General features: G+C 31.6%; 1 protein-coding gene across 2 annotated transcripts in view; it reads right to left on the bottom strand.

The window, feature by feature from the left end:
• The window catches only part of LOC115882642 (pyrokinin-1 receptor-like), a 248,369-nt gene extending 232,264 nt beyond the window's left edge, over positions 1–16,105 (bottom strand). For both annotated transcript variants that reach the window (XM_030900832.1, XM_030900833.1), the window contains exon 1: positions 15,776–16,105. The gene's annotated coding sequence lies outside the window, so the exon portion shown is untranslated. The remainder of the gene's footprint in view (positions 1–15,775) is intronic.
• Positions 16,106–24,762: the final 8,657 nt, after the last annotated feature.

Below are 24,762 nucleotides of genomic sequence, written 5' to 3'. Positions count from 1 at the left end.
AACATCCAGATATGCAAATATCATTTACATATTCATTCTCTCTGATAATTTCTTCGACTTACTGCACTTTCCTTTTGAATACTACATCTTTATTATTTATTCTTGAATTTTTATTCCTTGCATTTGCTAGCACTTTTTTATTATCGAAATTCGTCTAAAATTTATATCTATAGTCACATCACAAGATGCAGCCAATTTGAAATTGTAAGCACGTGAGCAATTGAGCATAATCAGCTGTTTAGTAATACTTAATATTCCAAATAACAAAGCGTACTTTGAATTCCAATCAATATGGTTGTCGACATGTGTGGAAGAAAAGATTTATTTCTCTTCTCAGTAAATAATCTTTTGCTAATTCTACTATTGGCACATAAGTCGGCATATATAGAAACTAAACATAACTAAAATAACATAAAAATACTTTTACGTAAAGTATTACTATCTACAGTAGGTGTCCCCGGATTGTCTTTACTAGAGGAAAAAAACTCTTATTATTGAAATTTTAAGAAAAATGCATTTTTCATAAAAAGTTTTGCTTGTTCTAAAAAGGTTAATTCCGTTTATACTTTTCTAAATGTCCAAACCGTTTTAGAAAAAATTAGAAAAAACATGATAATATGGTTGAATTTTTTCCTAAAAATTAAAAGGCGTCTATGGTAATATAATTTCGATTTCATTCTTTGATAGTTGGTTTATTATTAATTTTGATTACCGTCATATTCATAGATAAAGAAAATAAATTTAGATTGAAATGCCCGTTAAATTATATAATTGTTTTGGGTCGCGGCCGTTGTACGCGATCTGGCGCTGCTATAGCGGTTGCTAAGAACAACCACAAATAAAATAGAAATACAAAAATAATAATAAATTTGAATAAATAATATTTGGCGACATAATTCCGGAAAAAGCCGAACCGCTCCGAAGTTATCAAAAGCTTTGGGTCGCGACCGTTGAAAGAATAGCGCCAAATAGTACTTGCATTGTCCTTATGGGCACTTTCCAATCTAAACTTGTTTTATTTATCTATGGTCATACTTTTGCTATTGTTAAGGTATCACATTTTCCGATAACTATTATCAAAGCTATTATCACCCTTTCCTTTAAATTTTGTGCTTCTTAACATTTTAAAACAGCAAAAAATATGACGTTAATTAAAGTTCTATCAACAACAATCAAACAAAAAATCAAAATGAAATTAATTTCTTTTTCTTTAATTTTAAAATGCAAAATAGACCCATAACTAATTATACATTTTACATACTTTACATATTTAAATTTAACTGAACTAATAATGGGTTTGTTGCCCTTGTCCGCAAGTATTATAAGTATCGCCACACACATTATACCCGTAATGCTACAACATTATCTTATATATTCTCGATGTCCCTGTTCACCTGTTATTTTTATATCTTTTATAATACAGGCGGTTCTTGATTTTATTCAATACATACATTTTTGTAAACAGATAATAATTGAACAATAACAGCTTGAATGTGGGAAGTTGAACGACATACATACTTATATTCGTGGTTTGGTCTCATTTAAAAGAGACATAATTGACACTAGTGAAGCAATAAAAAGTTTAAAAGGCTTCATAAAAAAAACAACGCTTTATTGTACAAAAAGCCAAAACAGCTTCATCGACAAAGCATTCACAAAACAAAAAGAAAGAAAAACAAATATACAAATAATAAAAAATGTCATACAATACAAATCAATTCAAAAAAATTTACGTCATTAAAATTACAAATACAACATACATGGACAGTGCAGAACACAGGCGTATCAAGAAAATTTTACAAAAGGACAACTGTAAATGGATAAAATCATGTTATATATCATAAAATCAAGAGTGAGATATTAAATATTAAATACTAGACCTTTAACCAGTGTGTGAGATGATCAAAATTTTAAAATTCAAAATTGTTCATGATTAAACATCAACAAAAAAATCGTTTACCGCATATAGGGCTCTCTCCAGTAAGTATGATTTCAGAGCTTTGCGAAATGCGGGAAAGAATGAAAGTGACTCAAATTTCAAAGGCAAATGATTGTACATTTTCTTGGCATTGTACAGTATTGAGCCCTTAACTAGTTCTGAGCTTGGGGTTGGCAGATAAATATCGTGCTCCGCATTCCTAAGTGGATAGTTGTGAGAAGGCCTTTCCGGAATAGCAGATATATGCTTGCGGATTAAGCAAACGGATTCAAAAATGAATAAGGAAGGAAGAGTCAGTATTTTGAAGTTTTTAAAGAAATTCTGGCAGTGGGTTCTACTGTTTAGTCCCAATAAGTATCGAACTGCTCTCTTTTGAAGTTTGAAAATACGATCAAATTTTGTCGCGTAGCAAGTACCCCAGAATGGAAGGGCATAACGAAGATGCGACTCAAAAAGGGCATAATAGACCATTCTAGAGGTTGATGAGTTAAGTTCCTTAGAAACTGATCTTAGCGCAAAACAGGCAGCGCTTAGTTTCTTTGATAAAGCTTCGATGTGCAAGTCCCATTTTAACGAGTTGTCTACAACAAGTCCTAAGAATTTCACAGAGTCCACGACGTTAATAGTGGTGTTATTAAGTATTGTAGTACTTTTATATGATAAAACTTTAGTTTTTGAAAGGTCGAGGCATAGGAGATTAGAATCGCACGAAGATTTAATGGTGCATAAGTCAATGGATATAGTATTATATAGAGCCGTAACATCTGGATCGCTCCAAGTGAAACTAGTATCGTCCGCAAAGAGGCAGATTTTACCGCTAATGTCTAGATTTGCAATGTCGTTGATAAACACCAGAAACAAAATAGGGCCAAGTACTGAACCCTGAGGGACACCACATTCTATAGGCTTACAAGAAGATATAGACGTATCAATCCTCACAAGCTGCCTTCTGTTGCCAAGATACGACTTAAGCCATTCGAGCGGCACTCCCCTAAATCCATAGTATTGCAATTTGTTAATTAAGATATTATGATTTACACAGTCGAAAGCCTTAGAGAAATCACAGAAAATTGTAGCTGTAGAGTGATGGTTATTCATATTAGGATTAAGGTATGTGGGTGTGAATATTTCTAAATTTACAAATATCTCAAAGTAATTTTTTTGTAATAAAGTTAATGTTAAGTGAAATTTGTCCATTTCTTTTGGACATCATATTTAGAAACGACAAAAAATCTAGATTACGAAGAGTATGAAGAATTGACTCAACTGTTAATAAACTATACAGGGTGTCCCAAATTTAATCCTCATCATTGTGATCTCGAAAACTAGAAGAGATACAACATCGGTTAAATGGAACAAAAGTTGAGCAACATAAATCAGGATTGATTGACGTATTCAATTGTTTTCAGGCACTTCCTGTTTCACCGGAAACGACTATAACTTTTGATTTTTAAATGGTACCCTCGGTATATTTTTACTTTATTCGATAGAAAATGACACTCTGAATAGAATGACACTCTCGCTTAAAAAAAATATTTTTAAATTTAATCTAATGTGCCATGGCTGTGTTAAAAACAATAATTTTTAATCATGGAGCCTTGGAAAAATAGCTTTGATCGTCTAATGTTTTCCGTGTCTTGTCCTGGCCGGTTAAAAGCTGCCCAAATCGTATTTTTGATCATATCTCAATTTTTTGTCAAAAATGTCAAAAGTTGACATGTCACAAAGTACAAAAAAATACCGTCGGTGCCATTTAAAAATCAAAAGTTGTAGTCATTTCCGGTGAAACAGAAAGTGACCGAAAACAATTGAATACGCCAATCAATCCCAATTTATATCATATTACTAACGTACCAAATCTCGTGTTTTTATCTGAAAAAATAAAAAAGCCACTTTTGAGACGCACCCGGTATACAATGTTCAAACCTTCAAATATTAATTTATTAAAATTTTATTTTCGTCAATAAAAAATATTTTACAATTTTAGATTTTTTTTAGTAATAGAATTCATGAATAATACCAATAATACCGATTAATCAGTGCTTAGTGTTAAGTACCTAATATAAAAACTAATAATTTAAATAAGAAATTTAAATGAAAAAAATTATTTTGAAGATGATAGATAATGAGGCAATGCATTTAAATGCTATACCTACTATTAAAAAAACAACGGCATCTGGGATGGATTGGAAATGAAGATCCTCTATATTTCTAATATCTACCAAAAGTTCACGGTCTGACACCAATCATTCCTATTGCTCTCTAATGCTCGTACATCATTTTTAATGAATCCAAATTAAGTATACAGAAGTTTGGCAAAAATAACTAAACAACCTCTAAAAAATGGCTACAATTAACACCGCGACCTTTAAAAAAATTAACATTAATATTAATGGCGCTTCTAAGAATCTTCACATAATTTACAAAGGTAGGTATTTAAAATTTGGGAAAACGTAAATAAAGAATAACAACGGAGCCCGACGACATAAATTTGCATGAAAAAAACGTTTTTGACCGGTGATGTTAACTCGTACATGTGTGTGTGTTAAAAATAAATACTTTCACATTTTTAAGCTACTCGAATTTTTTTTTGGTTTAAGTTTAGATAAATACTTATTTCTTTCATGGTTCAAGGTATGAAGTTCCTGATCTTTTCTGATGTTCCTCTGAAATATGGAACCGTAAAGACACCTTAAGCGTTGATTGAAAGAATTGGGAAGATAGCCAACCTAATGGGCAAATTCGTGACAAGGCTGATTTGATTTCCACTTACGTCTCAAGTGCTGTACGGTGGTGACACCAATCGTTCTGCGGCCAACGCATAAAACACTCATTTTCTCTAATACAGCTAGCGAAGACATATCAAAGACAGTGTGGAACTGAAAGCGAGAGTGTTGGCATATTGCAAGAAACGCTCATTTGCTCTAATTCGGCTAGCGACGGCATATAGGAGACGGGGTCGAACTGAAAGCGACAGTGTTGCCGTATTAAAATGTGCAATATCTGTAATACGTTTGACGAAAATATCTTTGGATGAAAAATCCGCGTTTATGTATTGAAAATTGATTCGTTTTGAACATAGAATAAACAACAAAAATAAAAATTCTTTTATAGGTACTGAATATTTCGTATGATCGAAAAAAGCCGTTTAGTTGCCTTAGAAACGACGACCATTGACATTTACCATAATATTTTGCATATGAATTAACAGCGATCTTCATTTCCAAACCAACTCTGACGCCGTTCTTTGTGAATTATATAACATTATATTATATTGTTTAATGATATAAAATCCATACTATTAACGTACTGTACCCAAAATCCGTAAATCTATTGATTAATCAGTAGTTCTAGCAACACTGTCTCCGGCAACCACTCACTCTGTCGACTGAAAGCAGAACTGCGGTACATTATTTTTACCGCTGCGCTGTAGAGGACTACCAGCGCGCAGCGGCGCAGAGCTGAACTAAATCTCGGAATTCTCGGACAGGCTGACGGTAACGCCAGCTACATCTCGGACAGGTTTTGTGCCACGAAATCGCCCATAAGGTTGCGCATCTTCTTGTTTCTTTAATCAACGCTGATATCTACAAAATGAGCGTATTATAAGGCTCAGTTGGCACTGACTAAGCGTGACAAACTAACCTAGCGAGTCAAAACCGTAACAAGCTACAAGGGGAACAGACAACTGAAAGGAATTGGACCATTATCCCTGTTCATATTATCTTTACATTTATTAATTTTGACGCTCTCATATGCATTTAATTCCCTGTAATTTAAGATTTGTTTAATTAATTTTAAAATTAAGTCAAATTGAATAATAATGTTGCCATTGTATTATCTCTATGTTCACTTACCTTTAATTCTCATCTCCTTAAGAGATGACGGTGGGATTGTGGTTGTGGGTACCCCCTTTCTGTTTTTTGTTTTACCCTTAATTCAATTTTTACTTTATAACATTTTTCATATTTCTCGTATATATTTTTATCTTATTAAAAACATTAATGGCCTGGAAATTTCAATCTTTTTTTAAAATATCTGATATTTTAAGAGAGAGAAACTTGGAGAGTTTATTAAATCACATGTCAAGTCAAGCAGAACAGAAAAGATATAAGGGTAACCAAGTCTAGACGGTCTGAAAGATACAGACCGAGAGTTAAGAACAATGAGTAGCAGATTAGAAACTTGTGCTCACAATATGGTTTTTCGAAACTCATATTTCCCTTTAAAATAATTATTAATATAACTTTATTTTTCGGTGAGCCTACGATGAGAATTTAAACCACACCATATATGTATTTACATAACTGCATAGAGCTTAAAATTGAATACCTATTTAATTTTGTGTATATTGTAACTTTTATATTACAGACATAATGTACCATACTGTCGAAAAAAACGCCGTCGGAGATGGCTTGGAACTTGGAAATGAAGATCGTAGTCATCTAAGTTCGTTTCAATGAAGGTAGAAGTTTGTTCCTCTAATTGTTCCTCAATATAAGCATTTAGAACGTAGCAATTTTCAGTTAGTAGAAAAAGGTAACAAAATTTAACTTTTGCCACTAAAGGTTCATTCAGAACCACGCAATTAGTGGAATAAATTAGTGGTTTCAATTAGCGTAGAAGTTCGTTCCTCTAATTTCAATGTAAGCATTCAGAACGTCAAAATTAGTGGTTAATTTTGACGAAGTTAGTTGATTATCATCCATCAAGTCCGTATTTTTTGTCATCCATCTGTTATCCGTCCTTCTTGCCAGGTGTCCTGCCTCTTGCCACTTGAGGGGTTTGATTCTGTGGATGACATCTATTACCTGGGTCTTATCCACTCTATTCTTTTACGTTCTTTCTTAGTTATTCCCAGCATATTTCGTTCCATTGAGCGTTGTAGCCATAATAATCATATAAGATCTTCGTTAATAAATAAGTACCAATCTAGAATTCTTTTGTTTATATCTTGTTAGTATATCTTAAATACTTTCGTTTCAATCGTATCTTCCTTCCAATTTGGTTATCACTCTGTATAATATACGTTATATTTACGTAATACATCACTGTACTATTTTTACAATGCAATCAAAGTATTAAAATACTAATTGCACTATTATTAATAGATTAACAAATTTTTTACTAGATTTTATGTTCGTCATTGGACTTGATCCAATCGGTTCTGATAGTATTTTTCGAATGACATAAGTATCTAATCGCTTGTTTATTATTGAATCGGATATCAATTATTATACAGTATAATTTCTTAAATGTAATTGTGATTTGTATGCGTTCTATGTGTCACTTGCACCCATAAATAAGTTATCAAAAATAATAAATTAAAAAAAATGAAATCGCTTTGTTTTTTCAATGTCGCTTTATTGATACCTGTAATTAAATCGGTTTATTTGTTATACAAGGTGTCGAAAAAATAGTGTATCTAACTTTGGTGGGTGATTCTACAGATAAAAATAAAACACAACAGTTCTATGAACATAATATGCTTAACAAAGAAGTTACAGCCCTGGAAAGGTTAAATAAAAATAATATATTTTGTTCTATTAGAGTAGAGAGTACTACTGGTGGTACTTCCTTTCCTGGCTTTAATTTTATTGTATCGATTACTGTATCTATAAGGATAAAAGAAGTACCACCAGGAGTACTCTCTACCAATGGAAAGTGCCCTTTCTGAGCTGTTACGGAATTTTACACTATCGCCATTCGCTTGGGCATTAAAATGTGCGTAAGAGTACCAAATTGGAAAAGGAAAAACTTTTTATCAATGTTCTTAAAAATAAACAAAATATATTAATTTTATTTAACTTTTCGAGGGCTGTAATTTCTTCGGGAAGCATTTTGGGGCATATTTTCATAGAAACTTTTTTTTTAATTAGATACACTTTTTCACACCCTGTATAAAATAAGTTGACAATTTGAGAAAAAAAAACACCAGTACAAATTGATATAATATAATGACTGTTGAAACATCTGTGAATTTGAATATACGGTGGTTGCTTGCCAAAGAATATTTTTGGAAAGCACATGATAACAATTTTTACTAAATTATTATATTTGAATTAAAACGTAAATACACAAAATATAGTAGTAATAAATTTCATTAAAATAAATTTAATAGCTGTTTTACAAGTGGTAAGTTATTTTTCAAATTAATTTTATGAAATAGATCTTGCCAATATAAAAGATGTGTCGTCAAATAAATTCGAGATAATTTTTCATCAAATTTATGTGAAACATGTCATAGAACAAGTCAAATTTTCCTTGAAATGTTTTATCAAACTTGTACATAACCATAACATAACCAAACCAAACAAAGATTTGTCATCTACGGCTAAAAACCTCAAGATATATTTAATTTGTCAAATAAAAAAATAACATATTGTATTATTAGGAGTAAAAATGACACTTTTTGTGGAGAAGATGTACGTTTGACATAAGTATCTAATTGCGTGTGCATACAGCCGAGGCGCAAAAAGTCATTTTTACTCCGAAATAGAACAAAATAAAAACACTAAATCACCACAACACACCAAAAAAAAAATTTTACAGCAGAATTTTCGCCGTTGTTCTCTGCTTCAATCTACTGAGATGTTCGTTTGAGAGAGAGTTCCAGGGTACAGATGGAGGCTTCCAGGTTTTTGAGTTCCACTTTAAGTTGGTTTCCACTTGAGAAGCAGAACGGTTCTGGTCCAGTTAGTGGAATATTAGCTCCTTTTCTAGCTAGATCGTTTGCTTTTTCATTGCCTTCTATCTGCTTCTACCTCTCGGTATCAGAGTAGAAGGACTTTATTTTCTTTGACTAATTTATTCGGCTTCTCTAGGCATTCTTTGATCAACTTCGAATTGATGATGGCTATCTCCTGTTTCCCCTGAATTGATGATGGCTATTTTCCCACTAACACTTAGACTACGGGTAGTAAAATGCTACATATGGCCTATCTTACTATACGGCGCAGAAACCTGGTCTCTCAAGACTAGAACCCTGAACCGCATCGAGGCTTTCGAAATGTGGACTCTCCGGAGACTCTTACCATGGACTGCTCATGCCATCAACGAAGAAGTTTTAAGAACTGCAGCCTATGAACGAGAAATGCTTAACATAGTTAAAGAAAGGAAAGTCTCATACCTCGGCCATATACTTAGAGGAGACAAATATTACATTCCTAAGCTGATTCTACAAGGAAAAATAGAGGGACGGCGAGGCCCAGGAAGAAAACAACATTCCTGGCTAAGAAACATACGGGATTGGTGTAACATCAGCGACGCAGCCACCATATTTCGAAGAGCCGAAAACGGCACTCTACACATTGTATGAAGAGTACAGACAATCGCCAACGCGCGGCTAAGCACAAGGCACAGGAAGAAGAAGATTTCCTGTTTCCAATAGTTCCTATCTAAGATAAGTTGTACGCATCTTTCGATATCGTAGATTTCTGCCCGAAGGATGCTGAGGTAGGTGCCTATTGGTTCGGAGTATTTATTTGTCGACCTAAATACCCCTGTCCCTGTTCCAGCTTTGACTTTGGAAGCATCAGTATACCACGTTATGGTATGGTCTTTTACCTACTAAGCAAACGTTTCTCTCTTCCAATCCTTTTTGACAGGACAGGACCTTGTATTATTTTCCCCATTTATAAGTTAAAAAAATCGTATTTCTTTTAACTTAAGTATTTTCTTAAAAGTACAAAAATATTTAATCATCCTGATGTGTTTTTAATTAAAACTACACTTAAATTATTGTTGCTTAATATAATTTACAGAATAAAAGTTGATTTCCATAAAGACTTAATTAAAATTATAAGTATTTAAAGCTTGTAAATACTTAACATTTTGACGATTTCTTCCTTTTATTTTTATGATAGCAATTAAATGGGATAATTTATAGTCCGACTGATCCATGATTACGTGTGTTGATTATTAAACACACATCAATTTTATATTTCGCTTTGTGTAGATTTCAGATTTTACTACATTAGGGAAATCTGTTACTTAAACAGAAACTTAACTAAAAATTAGGTTTAAATAAATGAAGAAATTTAGAATTCTTAATTTCATTGTTCTTTAAAATATTTTTTACCATTTTTTTTTTATTTTTCAGGTTTTGTCAGTGCCGGATTAAGGTCCTAGGGGGCCCGGGGCTAAGGGCTACTCTTGGAGCCCCCAGGTCGGATTATTTTTCCTCATTGCTGTTATTTTCACTTAAACTAATATTGCTTGAAGTTGAACAGGAAGGCAGTTCATGATCTTGATTTTTATTCAACTCAGAATTTGACGTTCAAGGGGTTTCGCAAATACTAAAAAAGTCTGTTACTTTAGGCAATTTTAAAGGTTTCTTTAGTTTTTCTTCTTGAATCTAAAATTAATTTAAAATATCCCTAAGTTTTCGTAGATTTAAAAATACAGGGTGTTCCGAAACTATTGTACCAAAATCTAAAGTTTGGTAGATGTCGCCAAAATAAACTTTTTGAGATGAGACACTGATGGTCGGAAATGTCCCCCTGAAAAGCAAAATCGACCTGTCCAAGCATTTTTCGAATTATTTATTTACCAGCAAAAAACCCGTTGTGGAAAGTTTTCGGTGTGCCACCCTGTATAGGTATTAAAAAAGATCGATTTTTTCTTAAAAGTTTAACACCCTCTATTTTGAAAACGACGTACACACTTCCGACCATTAGTATCCCATTTCAAAACGTTTATTTTGGCGAGATCTACCAATCCTTACATTTTGGCTTAATGGTTTCGGAACACAAATTGAAATATACAGAAAAATTTAAAAAGTAGAAGTAGAACGAGCCATTTGTCTAGAATAACCATTTGTCATTGAAGTAGAACGAGCCATTATTGTTTTTAAAATAGAGTTTTAGTTACTTTTATACATGAATAATATATGTACATTTTAACTAATCTCGATTTTAAATTCTCCCGATTCGGGGACCCCTCTCAATGACGGAGCCTGGGGCTATAACCCCCCCCCTGGGTGTTTTTGAAAAAAATTACTTTGTTATTTTCTGGTTTCAAAAGAATACCTAAGCATTTTTAAGTATTATTTTTTTTCTCAATTCTACTATAATAGTAAAATTATGGTAAATGGCAGAAATAAATAATTATTATTATATACAGTTCATACCAAATAAAATGTTAGTCACGTGATTAAGCTTGGCCGGCACAGCGTTTGCCCTCTTTTACATATTTTCTTTCAATCAAATTATTTAAGAAAACAAAAATAAATTAATTATAAATATATAAACAGTTAGTATTTACATCAACAACACTAACCTTCTTAACGGCACTAAAGAAACATAAAGGGCCATTACTACCGCTTTCCCGTTCAAAAAATTCTAATAAAGTTGCGATGAGTTTTTTACTGCTATTAAGATATCTTGTACACTTCGCATTAAAAGAGATTCTAAAAAGAAGAATGTTTTCAAGCTTAAAGTATAGTGTGTATACACGTACATAGTGTATACGTACATAGTGTTGTGATACACTATTTATTTAAACCAAAAACTCGTAATACAAAACTAAAGTGTCAAAACGATTGACAATGTCAGGAAATAAATAAATAAATGCGGCAATTTGATATTTTTTACAGCAGAGCTACCACCCGAATCCCCAGCGCGAAATTTAAATTCCAGTTAGTCAGACAGGCGCCGAATATGTCCATGGTTGGTTGAATGAATTTAAAAATCGCGCCCTCGATTACGTAATTAAAAGTTTAATTGATATAGTCTATAAAATGAATAACTTTGAATTTTGACCGTTATTTTTTACCAACATCGCAAATATAAAAACCCTCTATCCAAAAAGTTACTGATATTCTTTAAAATGAGTACCTGATCGAATCAGATAGGTAACTATTTTTACTTTCGTAAAATAGAAAAGGAAAATAATAAAACAGGTGACAGCAGGGTTCGGAAGTAGTTAATTAAGACGTAATTTACCTGATTAACTACATGTAGTTTTTCTTCAAAAACTACGTCTTTTCCCGTTCATTAACTACATGAAAACTACGTTAATCAACTATGTATTGATATTATGAATAATTTTCATTTGTATGAGGTGTAATAGAGATAATATGATGTAAATATTATATTTAAAGCCATATTTCTTCTGTTTTCTTAAATACATTATGTGTTTTTAAAGCTTCAACTTATTATAACCTCACCTCAAACCTTTGATATTTGAAAGTTATATACATAGGTTACATAAACTACACCCTCTACATAAACTACATTAACTACATGTAATGTAGTTTATGTAGTTTTTAAAAGTAACATGTAGTTTTCCGAACCCTGGGTGACAGTTCTTCCTCTTCTTGCAAAAATCAACGCAAAATGTCATAATTGACAAAAGTAAAATGTCATCAGCCTTTGACATTTCTAAATATCAGACCAATGCCGTCTCTAATAGAACAGCCTCGGAGCAAGATTTATGACGTCACGCTAGTTAGATACCACAGATTAATAAATATGTTGTAGAATACACAGAAAACATAATTATTCCTCGTAGTTTTGGTTTGTATTTTAAAAATGATATAGTTTACATGAAATATGCATAATATACAGTTAATAAATACAATAAATATATACCTATTTATAGTAATAAATACTTTGACAAATAAACTATGAACCATACAAATGCATCAAATGTTTTACAATATACAAATAATGAATAGGTATATAATATATAATAAAATATATTTTAAATTTTGGTTTTTGAAAATCGATCTAATTTAACAAAAATATTCAATATCTACTAATAGTGATGTATTATTATTTGCATTCACAAAATTTATATGTATATTTTGCAAGCATCAATGTTCGAAAAATTATATTTGCAAATAATACAATATCATTGTATTGACTATGAAATAAAGATCGCTGTCATTTTATATGTAAAATTATTCTAAAATTTTTTGTTATAGCTAACGTTTATAGCCTGCATCAGTGTTATGTCATATAAAAAAAATAATATCGAATATAATCCTAAAAATTACATATACGAGGAATAATTATGTTTTCCATCATTCTACAACATAATTAATCCGTAGTATCTAACTAGCGTGACGTCATAAATCTCGCTCCGGGGCTGTTCTATTAGAGACGGCATCAGCATGGCCGCAAGTTGCTAACCTAATAAAATTAACACTAGAAAAGCCCGCGGGAACTGTCAAATTCAAAGTTATTCGTTTCACAGACTATATCAAATATATCGACTATTATTAGTAAATTTATTTAATATGATTACGGGAGTATAACTATAATTTTCTCTAATAATTAATTAATTCAATATCCTTGAAATTAAAACCTGCAATTAACCAAATATGTGACAAAATATTAAATAAATCAAAAATTAAGTATTAAAATGTTAGACGTTGTTTAACTATAATTATTATAGTGTTTATGGTGGTTACACATAATTAATTAAAAGAAACAGAGAAAAGGACAGTTCTTAACTGCTTTCAAACAAAAATTATACTAATATATTTTTCAGTTGAAAAGTTATATTCCAAATTCATTGCGATACCAATTAAACTTTTAGTTACGTAATCGAGGACGTAATTTTTAAAATCATTGTTGCCAACCATGGACATATTCGGCGCCGGGTTGACTAACTGAAATTTAAATTTCCCGGTGGGGATGCAGGTGGTAGTTCTGCTGTAAAAAATGTTAAGTTGCCATATTTATTTATTTATTTCCTGACATTGTCATTCGTTTTGACATTTTAGTTTTGTATTACGAGTTTTTGGTTTAAATGAATTGTTGTGATATTATAAGCTTAAAAATTTTTACTACTAGACCTTGCAGTCGAACATTGCTCTTTTAACTTAAAAAAATCTTTCTTAAACAACCTGTTTTAGTGCAAAGTGTATAGCTTACTAGCCGTAAAAAACTCATCACAACTTTATTAGAATATTTTGAACGAGAAAGCGGTAGTAGGTAATGGTTCTTTATGTCCCTCAAGTGCTGTTAAGGAGGAGAGTTTTGTTGATGTAAATAATTGTTTATATATTTATAATTAATTTATTTTTGTTTCCTAAAATATTTTGGTTAAAAGAAAATATGTAAAAGTAGGCAACGCTCTGCCTAAAATTTTAATTGGTATGAACTATACATAGAATTACATTTAAATTACTATACAAATATATAAAATTACTTTAGATCGCCCTGTATGTTTAAAAAATAATTTTAAAATGTGCACTACCGTTGACCGCATTAATGCTTTGTAAAAAAATTAAGTTCAAATTTTAAACAGGAAATCTGATACGAAGAATTTTTGGTATAGTGGGTCAATTCTGTATAAAAGTAAATTGATATCAGTTAAAACTGTTACCGCTTTCTTTCTTCCAGTCAAATTACATGACATTGCATCAAGTGCTTTACGTAATGCATTTTAAATAATTAAACCTTTATTTGTTTAAAGAAATCCTACAAGTTTTCAACACCTGTTAACATTGGTATTTGTAATAAATTCTTACTAAAATAAAGTACTTTTATATAAATTTTTGTGTTTTTTATTATAGAATCATATGCATTTCAGTATTTACATTACTTTTTACGCACTTATACCGGCTGTTTCAAATTCAACTCTCACCCTTATTGATATCTCAGAAACGATAAGAGATACAGCGTGGCACAATTTGGAGCTATCGTATGTCTAATCATTTTTTTTTCAAATAGAACAAGGGTGGCTTATTAGCATATTTGGAAAAAACATTTTTTACGAATAATTTGGTACCACACACTTGGTATTTCGAGTCAAATTGTTATGAACCTCATGTTACAATTTCAAATAAACCATATGCGAAAATGTCAAAAGTTGACATATGATATATCATTTTATTCAGAGTATTATTTTCTATCGAATAAAGTAAAAAAAATGACGAGGGTGTTACTTTAAAATCAAAACTTGTACTCATTTCCGGTGAAACAGGAAATGACCAAAAACAATTGAATACGTCAATCAATCCTAATTTATGTCATATACTAACATACAAAATCTCATTTTTTATCTGAAAAAATAAAAAGGTTATAAGGGTGAGCCATTTTTGAGACGCACCCGGTATTAACAGTAAATATATCTAAGAATACAACCATTATCATCATACCAAACTATACTCTAAAAATCCAAAATACAACTATTTTTTCTCCAAACCCCCACTCAAAACTATCTTTTTTTTTCGAAAAAAAGTTATTTCCGATTTCTCAAAACTATCACGCCAAAAACTTTTACCGCGAAAAATGGCATCCAGATGGCTTGGAAATGATGATCGTCGAGACTCTCTATTTCGAACTTCATTTCCGAGCCATATCTGACGCCGTTTTTTTTCGATCGTATGGTATATAGTATATTATATTTATACTATTTCATTTTTGTTTGATTTATTCAATTTATTTAAGCATTATTTTTAATTAATTACTATTTAATTATACGATTAATATGTAATTCCACTCACCATAATATTTTTAATAAAATATAGTATCTTATTAAAAAAAAATATCAAAATATTAAAAATTAAAAAAAATCTATAAATATATAAAAAATATAATTCTCATTAATAAGACTACTAAAAAAAATGTTCAATATTCAGTAAAAATATTAATAAACTGAAATCTTCAGTAAAATTTAAAAAAATATTATTATGAATCTAAATTTGAAAATAATTATGATTTTTTTAAAGAAATACCTGAAATTTTAAATATCTATTTACATAATACATAATATTAATTAATTTATTATTTAAATTGTTAAAAAATTTCAATATAGCCATGATTATTTAATTATTTATTTAAGTTAACAACAAATTATATAGAGGTATCTAAAAAAACTTACCATTAATGTTAATTAATACAGCTTAAACATTTAGCAACATCAAACTATATAACAGTAAATATTTCTCACAATACAACAATAATTATTGATATACAAACTATCTTCTAAAATTCCGAATACAAAACCCACTCAAAACAACTTTTTTCCGAAATATCTTCTGCGAAAAAACGTGAAAATCACGCGGAAAACTTTTAGCGCGAAAAATACTTCACCTCGCGCTAATAGTTCCGTTCCCGATCACTTCCCGTCGACGAATTTTCCGAAAATGGAAAGCCCAGAGCGCTTTTCCGATGCGAGAAAAGTTTCGGAGGGAAAGCACCATGCGCCAAGCTTCTGTAGTTTGCTTGTATCGCAAAACAGACGCACTGAGAGATGCGTATGCGGTTGGGAGTAGTTAAAACAACGAACGGTAGCGAATAAAACAAATCGTATCGTGCGAGTCGACTGACGAAAAATGACTGACACTGAAAACAGACAAGAGTGACTGCTGCTTTTTGGACTGGTATGGTAACTTGAATGAAAGCCAACGTTTCGAAGTGGTGTTAAGAGTCCATTTCACTAGTCCCAAAAAGTAGCAAAATAAGCGTTCGGCATTTAACGTTTTATGTAAAACTGGATAAGTATTTTTACACAAATGAAGAAGGAAATTAAAGATAAAGAATTATACGATATTCGTATTGTAGCACATTTTTAGACAATTTCTTTATTTTTAAGATTTTGATGGTCAAACATCAACAACATATTCTTTATGTTTTGACTAAATTTTCTCGAAAATAAAAACTTAATTTAAAATTCCGTTACAATACGGAAATAGATTGAAGTTTTGTGATTACAGTGATATATAATTTATATACAAATATAAATTGCTCGCTATTTTATGACAAATGCTGAAGCTCTGCAAATCCTAATCAAGCCTTAATCAAAGCACGTGTGTTTGGAATTTTGGGTGTGGCTTAACACGACAGGATCAGGCACATTTCTGAAATATAATATGTATTTGCCTTAAGCACATTTCTGAAATGTAATATATATTTCCTTCAATGCAAAACCAGACAAATGCCAACATACCTTAAGTGATGTAGGTATGCTTTTGGCTTTTTCAAAGACAAATATCTGTTTGATGTATTCAAAGCTTAATTCTCTTTTTTTTATATTTTTTTATTTTTAAATTATCAATTTATTTTGCGTAAGGATTTAGTAGCCCAGGTGGTAGTGAAGATTTTCGATACTTATTTTCGCAGTTAGTAAACACCGATAGAATTATTCGGTACCTTATTCTAAGCAAATTTCATATATATGTATGGGGGAGTTTTCCGATGGGTTGGAGCGGAAAATGCTTTATAATGTACAAATATACTGCACTTTATTTTCCAGCGATAAAAGTAGTTCTATTAGTGAGAGATGTTGTGTAATTAATAAAACAAAATAGTCAAAAGGTAATATGTCTGGCAGGTGAAAATTTTGGATAAAAATTATTGAAACCATTGCCCTTATTTTTGCAGTCCTAAAAATTTGTCAGATATTTATTTATTCGTGTCAGAAGCATCATCAAGATTACATTTTATACACATATAACATCACATACAACAATAACAACAATAATTACATATAATAATAATAATAATAAGTAAAATTGCAAACATAAAAGTTATACATGAAACCACAGTACATTAAAACATAGATATAAAACAAACATAGCATGTATAAACATCATTTGAGACGGGAAACTAAACATGTTTTGCCCAGAAGCAGGCGACGTCAATTGCGTTCGACTTTGCTGCCATAAGGTCCTCTATAGTGCACTTGGCGGGGCACAGTGGGCAAGTATACATATGTTGGGTGGTTTGTAGTGCTCCACATTCGCAGAGGTTGGAGTCCACATGGTAGCCCCACTTGGCAAGAGTGTCTCTCGATCTCGCTGTGCCCGTACGCAGTCTGTTAAGAGCTCTCCAAGTTTCCCAGTTTTCGTCGCTTCCTGGTGCCAATTGTTCCTTCGGCTCCATCCAATGTTGATTTGAGGTCTTCTCCCAAAGGTCCACATTGGTTCTAGGTTCCTCGTAGTCTTCTGTCGATCGCAGGAAGCTTTGCCTTGATTTCAATCGCTGATGAGCGGGTTGGATGCCGTAGAGTAGGTGGCGTTCAGTTGCTGCTGCGTTGGATCTAATAAAAAATAAAAAAAAAAGATGATAGTTTATATTATAATTACAGCTGCAAATATAGTGTGACTCGTGTGGAACATTCCGTCAGGCGCGCTAAATTCGACATATTCAATTAAACAGGTCATTGTTGTCATCTCTCCGCGTTTTTACTTTTCATAATTTATGGTAAGAAAAGTATTTGTTTAGGGCGAAATTTAACTATGACCAAAAACACTTTTCTCAACAATTTGACCTCAGGAATCTAAAAAACAAGATTTTAGTCGTCCGTCCGTCCTATAAAAACATTCGCTAATAACTTTGTAACTATCAGAGATATAAGGAAGTTGTATTAATAAATGTCAAATATTTGTTGTAAGAAATTTAATTCTAAAATCGATCTCTTGATTTTCTTTTGTATCTTCCTTAGTTTTTGAGTTATAGCCATAAAAAATGTCCTAAACTTCTCATCATATGAATGTGTTTGGATCTAGAACAATTATTTAAAATTAAGAGTATTTTTTCTCGATTTTCTATATTAAAAATCACGAAATTGCAAAGTGTCAATAATTTTCGCATCTAAAAATACGAAAGGTACGACCTGACTTGCGAATCTGGTGGAGCTTTCGTGATTGTAAATGACAGCCAGACGTATTTTCTATGAAATTATAGTATTATTTATCATGTGACAAATTTTCAAATCCGGAAAAATAAGGGCAAAAATTTTGTAATTTTTGCAATTTTCAAGATGCCGCCAGACTCATTTGCCAATTTCATAAATCAACCAGACTTGCTTTTGATAACAGTTCATGATAGTACGTTATGTTAAATTTCAAGCATATGGGAAAATTAGAGTTATGGATTTCAAAAATCTGTCAAATTTTTACATCCGCAAATTTTCAGCCAGACTGACTCCTCCACTTGGGATGTGCCAAACCGTTATGTCCATTAATAAAACGATTGACTTTAATAAATGTCAAATATTTATGACTGGAAAAATAAGTGGACTTGTTTTCTATTTCATTTAGCAACCCCATCCGAAAATTTTAGCCAGACTCACAAATTGTCATTTAGTCTCACCATCCAATTCAAACTATTATATATTCACCCACTAAGTACAAAAAAATTTCACTGCTTCCTGGACTATAATGGATGAGCAGAACTGGGTTTATTCTCAATATTGAATTTCGCTCCTTTCCAGTTCTATTATTTGTTGATATGTAACCTATGTAACCTATAAATTTACTTTATCTTTGACTGTATATACATATAGATTATTTTTATTATTTAACTCCATTATTATATAGAATTTAATTGTTCTATTGACTTGAAAATAAAGACTTTTTATTAAGTTATTGTTATTATTATTAACTAGTATGTTTATCGAATTCAAAAAAATACAAATACATAAATTAGAAATGCAGTTATAACAATTTAGCATAGCAGTGACAATTACTATTGTCACTACAAATTTGTTAACAACATTGTTTAAGAGTATAGGTACAACATAATATCTAATCATAATTTCAGCAAATGCAGTTCTTTATTCAAAACTCCACTACGCAGCGTTATTTGGTCAGTACAAACGACCACATTTGTATTCGAAATATAAAAATATTCTCAACTTTATGTCATGCAATAATATACTTGAAAGAAATGGAGACAATAAATCGCTACCTCTTGTTTACGTTTTGTTTGATGTGGGCAATAACTTCTTACGATTATTTTGAGTTTGTTTTGAAATTTGGCAGTAATGAAAATTGATGGAACTTTTTACCAAAATTTAATAATGAGATTAAAACGGAAACGTATTTTTGAAGTGAAACTTCTTTAAGCGCGCTTGGAGTAAAAATTCAAGGCCGTGACACACGACACGCGAGACGACACGCGAAACAACAGACAGCCTACGGCTTAGAAAAAATCTCAGAGTTAAATAATCTAAGGAAGAAATCGTCCGATTTAAATTAAATTTCGTATGTCGATAGATTGGAACAAGGCAAACTTGATTGTGTACAACACGTGTCACTGTGACAGTTAATTTTGACGTAAGGAACGTCAAAAGTTGATGTCTTTCCTTCGCGACCAAATTTGGTGGGTAGGCTATGTGAGCGACGGTGCACACGGTTCCACCCTGCAAATTTGGATACGACGTTTCGTTTACATCTTCATCAGGGTGCGGGACTAACGATTCGGGTCGATTTCGGCATAATTGGGGACGGGCTACAGAATGATGTCCTCGACGTTTCGAACCAATGCCTTTAAATGGACGAAATCATCAGGATTTTTCTTAATTATGGGTCGATTGGAACCAAACGTGGCACATGGATAGAGGTACCCAAATGGAGTCCTTAACCTCTGGCATTAACCTCTGGCACGGCAGGGGTCATACTAAGGGCTGGCAAAGGTTAGTCTTGGGTCGAGATTTACGTATGTAAGAAGAGTACAATGCGTTTATAATGTACTGAACAAAGAGAGGACAGTAAACACGTTGCCAAAGGTCTGAAATAAACCAAGAAACTGTGCACATCGCTAAGAGACGTGGAAGGGGATAAAGCAGATTTGTCGCAGTTGACCGGTCGACCCAATCAATACCTCTGTCAGAACTTAAAGTTCTAGGGAAAGGTGTACGTCATGCGTTCAGCTTCACGATTTAATTACGTCTCGTGATACTTAATTTGTTTATTTATTAACGAGTCGTTGTAATTTTCCCTATAGCTTGATTTTTTTTAAGTGCAAGCTAGAAACACTTGCATTTTTGGTAAAAATAAGTGGAACTTTGTTAATATTTCTGCTGTATTTTCTTTGTAGACAGTATGTGAAAGTCTTTATCAATAAAAAAATTACACCATTGCTGAAAATTGCTATGCTAAATAGATCGATTGTTTACAATTTTTGAACGGAAAAAACAACCTTACCGAATTTTTCTTATGTAAACATATTGCAAAATATCCGATCTTGAAAATAAAAAAAAGTTTCAATATCTAAAGTGGTTCTTGAGTTATGGCCTGTTATGTGTTAAAAAGTTGAGTTTCTAAATTATCGCGATTACTGACGTTTTCTCGTTATAAAAAAATGATACCCTGACGATATCCGTATAATTCCATTTCAAATGCTCAGAAACATGTCTAATGATTTTATCTAGTTATCTCTTGAAAAAAAAGTCTTTTAAAAATAAGCGGTTTGCGATCGTGATTTTACTTTACTTGATAGGGAAAGGCTTATCGGCAACGCCGCAACAGCACACCGTCGCGCGTCCCGTCAGTCGGTCGCATTTCTCTCACTCCGACTTAATAAGACCCCTATGCGATTTACTTCCACACATGTAAATGCCGACCCAAAAGTAGCAGTTGCCAGCACGGTATAGACAAAAGGTAACAATTTTTTTTCTGGTGTTATTCGTCCTTGTCATTAAATGCAAGCAATTAAAGCGTAACTTGTTAGAAAATATATGGAAAAACTTAAAATTAAACCATATTCTGTGATTAAACTGCACGAGGAAAAGTGTCACTGCAGAAGAGAATTTTCTTTATTTTGCTTAGTTTAACGAGACTAAGAAGATTGATGAATCCTTTTTACCCGCAAGCTTGTTTATTTTCCTTGGTATAGTACTACGAAATAGCTGAAGTTCAGAGAGGATATATGCACGTTTATTTTATTCTGTGCATTATACGACACTGAAATTTAGGCTCATACAAAATTTGCATAGAAATCTAACATAAGAAAACGTTAAAGTAAATTATTTTTTTAAGTTTCTTCAACGTTGACAATTATTATTATGAAAAAGTTTGAAAAATATAATATTCTGAATAAATTCAGTATTCTTCGGATGCAACGAGCTAGAAAGGGGACAACTTCAAAAATGCATGAATTTAAAAAGTTTCTTAACTCTATTTAAATTTATTCTAGCTAAACTTATTTCATATTAATTCTGAAAAAAAATATACAGGGTGGTCCGAATGTACTTGGGAAACTTTGAATTGTATTTAGCAAACATTCTGCAGATGTAAGTGAGTAAAAAAGTTTTTATAAATAATGTCCTAAAATGCTTCGTTTCGGAGGTACAGGGTGTAGAAGATTCATTTTTATTTCGGTTTTTTCCAAAACGTTTGTAAACTAACACCGATATTTGGGTGAAAATTGGTGTCTGGGAGATTTTTGACATGAGAAAAATTACACATGTTGACAAGATAGAAATTAGACTGAAATCATAAATTTGAAATGTTTTTGTTCAACAGAAACTGTTCTAATCTCTCTAGAAGAAATTATGATGAATTAAAAAAAATAAAAATTTCCCAAATATATCATTTCTGTCAAATAACCTCGCAAATAACTGCGATTTCCAATCGCAATTAAAATTTCAATTGAGATTTTTAAACCGCAGCAACTGTAACCTGCGATTGCGATATTAATATACATTTGCCAAACCAAATTAATCGTAAAAAATGCTTTTTCTAAATATGCCAATGAGCCACACTCGTTCCATTTGAAAAAATTGAGATATGATTAAAAATACGATTTGGGCATCTTTAAACAACTGACCAAGACAAGACGCGAAAAACAATAGACAATCGAATCTATTTTTCCAAGGCATCTTGATAAAAAATTACTGTTTTTAACACAGCTATGACATTCCATATTGAAATTTAAAATACGATTTTTTAAGCAAACATGTCAAAAGTTGCCATATGATATGCAATTCAAGTCAGAGTGTCATTTTCTATGGAATAAAGTAAAAAAAATACCGAGGGTGCCATTTAAAAATCAAAAGTTGTAGTCATTTCCGGTGAAACAGGAAGTGGCCAAAAACAATTGAATACATCGATCAATCCTAATTTATGTCATATACTAAGATACCAAATCTCGTTTTTATCAGAAAAAAATAAAAAAGTTATAGGGGTGAACCACTCTTCAGAAACACCCGGTATATTATGAGCGTGACCCTAAAATAATACCTTCTCTATAAATTAATAAAATCAGAGAGAAAATTTGCAGTTTACTATAAAATTCTTCAATAGACCACAAAATTACATTCGCAACAGTAGCGCAAATCGCAACTCCTAAAAATTTAAACTCGCAGACACAAATCACAATCCCAGTTTATAAAATCACAATTGCAGCAAAATCGCAAATCGCAACACTGTCAGAAATCGCAGCTTTAGTAATACTGGTTGTCTAAATTGAAACTCGCAAATAGAAGAAATCGCAATCACAGTTTCCTATGAGAGCCAATCGCAGGTTGCGATTGCGATTTTAAAATAGCTGTGATTGAATCGCCGTTTACGATTTTTTGGTCATCTTTACTAAATAGTCAACATGTGTATTTTTTGTCAATAATGACATGTATTGATAATTTACATTCAAAATATCTTGATTTTTATCAAGAGACCTTTTTACGTAGAAAATGCCGGAAATGTATGATTTTTCACTCAGTAATTTTGTATAGGTAGCGTTGTCTACAAGTAGGAGTCATATTGACATAAAAATCAAATTTCCCATGTCAAAAAATTCACAGATTTTGCAACATGCGCAACCATCATAGGCGTATTGAAAATACCAGACACAAGTTGGCGGTTGTCGAAGAAAAAAACTTTTTTTTACACACCCCTTAATTTTAAACGAACTTATTCGATACTTTACGGTCACCATTATAATGTTTACTACTGAACTGTGATATTTATTTCTTGGTTACAGAAACGATGCAATGTAAGGTCGTGGGGGTAAGCAGCAAAAATAAATTACATTAATAAAAATTAATGTAGAAAATAAAATTTGGTCACAAAAAGTTTTTATTATTTTTCTAAAGTAATAACCATAAATATAAAATCTTGACACTTAGTGATGGTGGTTTCATTATGTTGTTTCTTGCATTGGACTTTATTAATTAAATATAAATCTGAAACAAAATTTCTGATTTTAACTGTAGGTACCTATAATTTTTTAATATTAATTCTGAAAAATAAGAAAGTAAACGTAATAATAATTAATATAGGTTTAAAGGTCGAAACTACCAGTTTGATTAGATTATCAATGTATACATGTATACTCTGTTTTTTTTCTCAGGTAAGACAGACGATGACAAGAAAAGCAGATGACATCCCATACCAATCTATTTATTTTACTAAAAAAAGTTTTCAATATTTTTTAAGTTAGCTATGGATGGGTTTAAATATAAATCCGTCATGCGTAGTCTCTTGTTGTTTTTAACTAGTTTTATTGGTTTATTTCAAAAATGACAGATAATATTTCAATTTTACTGGTTTGGTTTGACATGTGTGCCTGTCCAGAGGCCTGTCATAAAATATTTTTGAAATGCTGCGAATAAGAAACTTTTTATTTCTTATGAAAATCATTTTAATTATCTTGGCTCTCCGAGACGTTTTCCATATCCGTATATACACCAGTGGTAAGTCACGGTAATATTTATTAACCATATTCATATTAGGTATTATTACTTACCTTCCTGATTTATATTTCCTGTTGTCTCTGATGGTCCTTCAAAATCTTCCAAGGTCGAAAAAGAAGTACCGATTGTAGTTACTGATAAAACTTTAGCAATTTTCTTGCGATTTCTATAGGCTCGACAACGTTCGACGTTTAATTTAAGGTTTCTAGCTTTTTTTTCATCTTCTGTAGTATTAAGATTTTTTTTAATGAAGATTCAGTTAATGAACGATGAACCGTTTCGCTTATCCGCCATTTTTTAAAAGGTACCACAGACCACTTGATTCGAGTCATCACGTGAACTATTGGATTTTATATTTATATATTATATTTGCATTTTATATCCGATTCAACTTATGACTTCCGATCTGATTACTCCTACACTGATATAATCTGTATTACGACTTATGC

This window comes from Sitophilus oryzae, unplaced genomic scaffold (genome assembly GCF_002938485.1).
Source record: "Sitophilus oryzae breed Bouriz unplaced genomic scaffold, Soryzae_2.0 scaffold_179_pilon_pilon, whole genome shotgun sequence".
Classification (NCBI taxonomy): domain Eukaryota; kingdom Metazoa; phylum Arthropoda; class Insecta; order Coleoptera; family Curculionidae; genus Sitophilus; species Sitophilus oryzae.
Note: the sequence above shows the minus strand (reverse complement) of the source record. Positions and strands in the feature narration are given on the sequence as shown.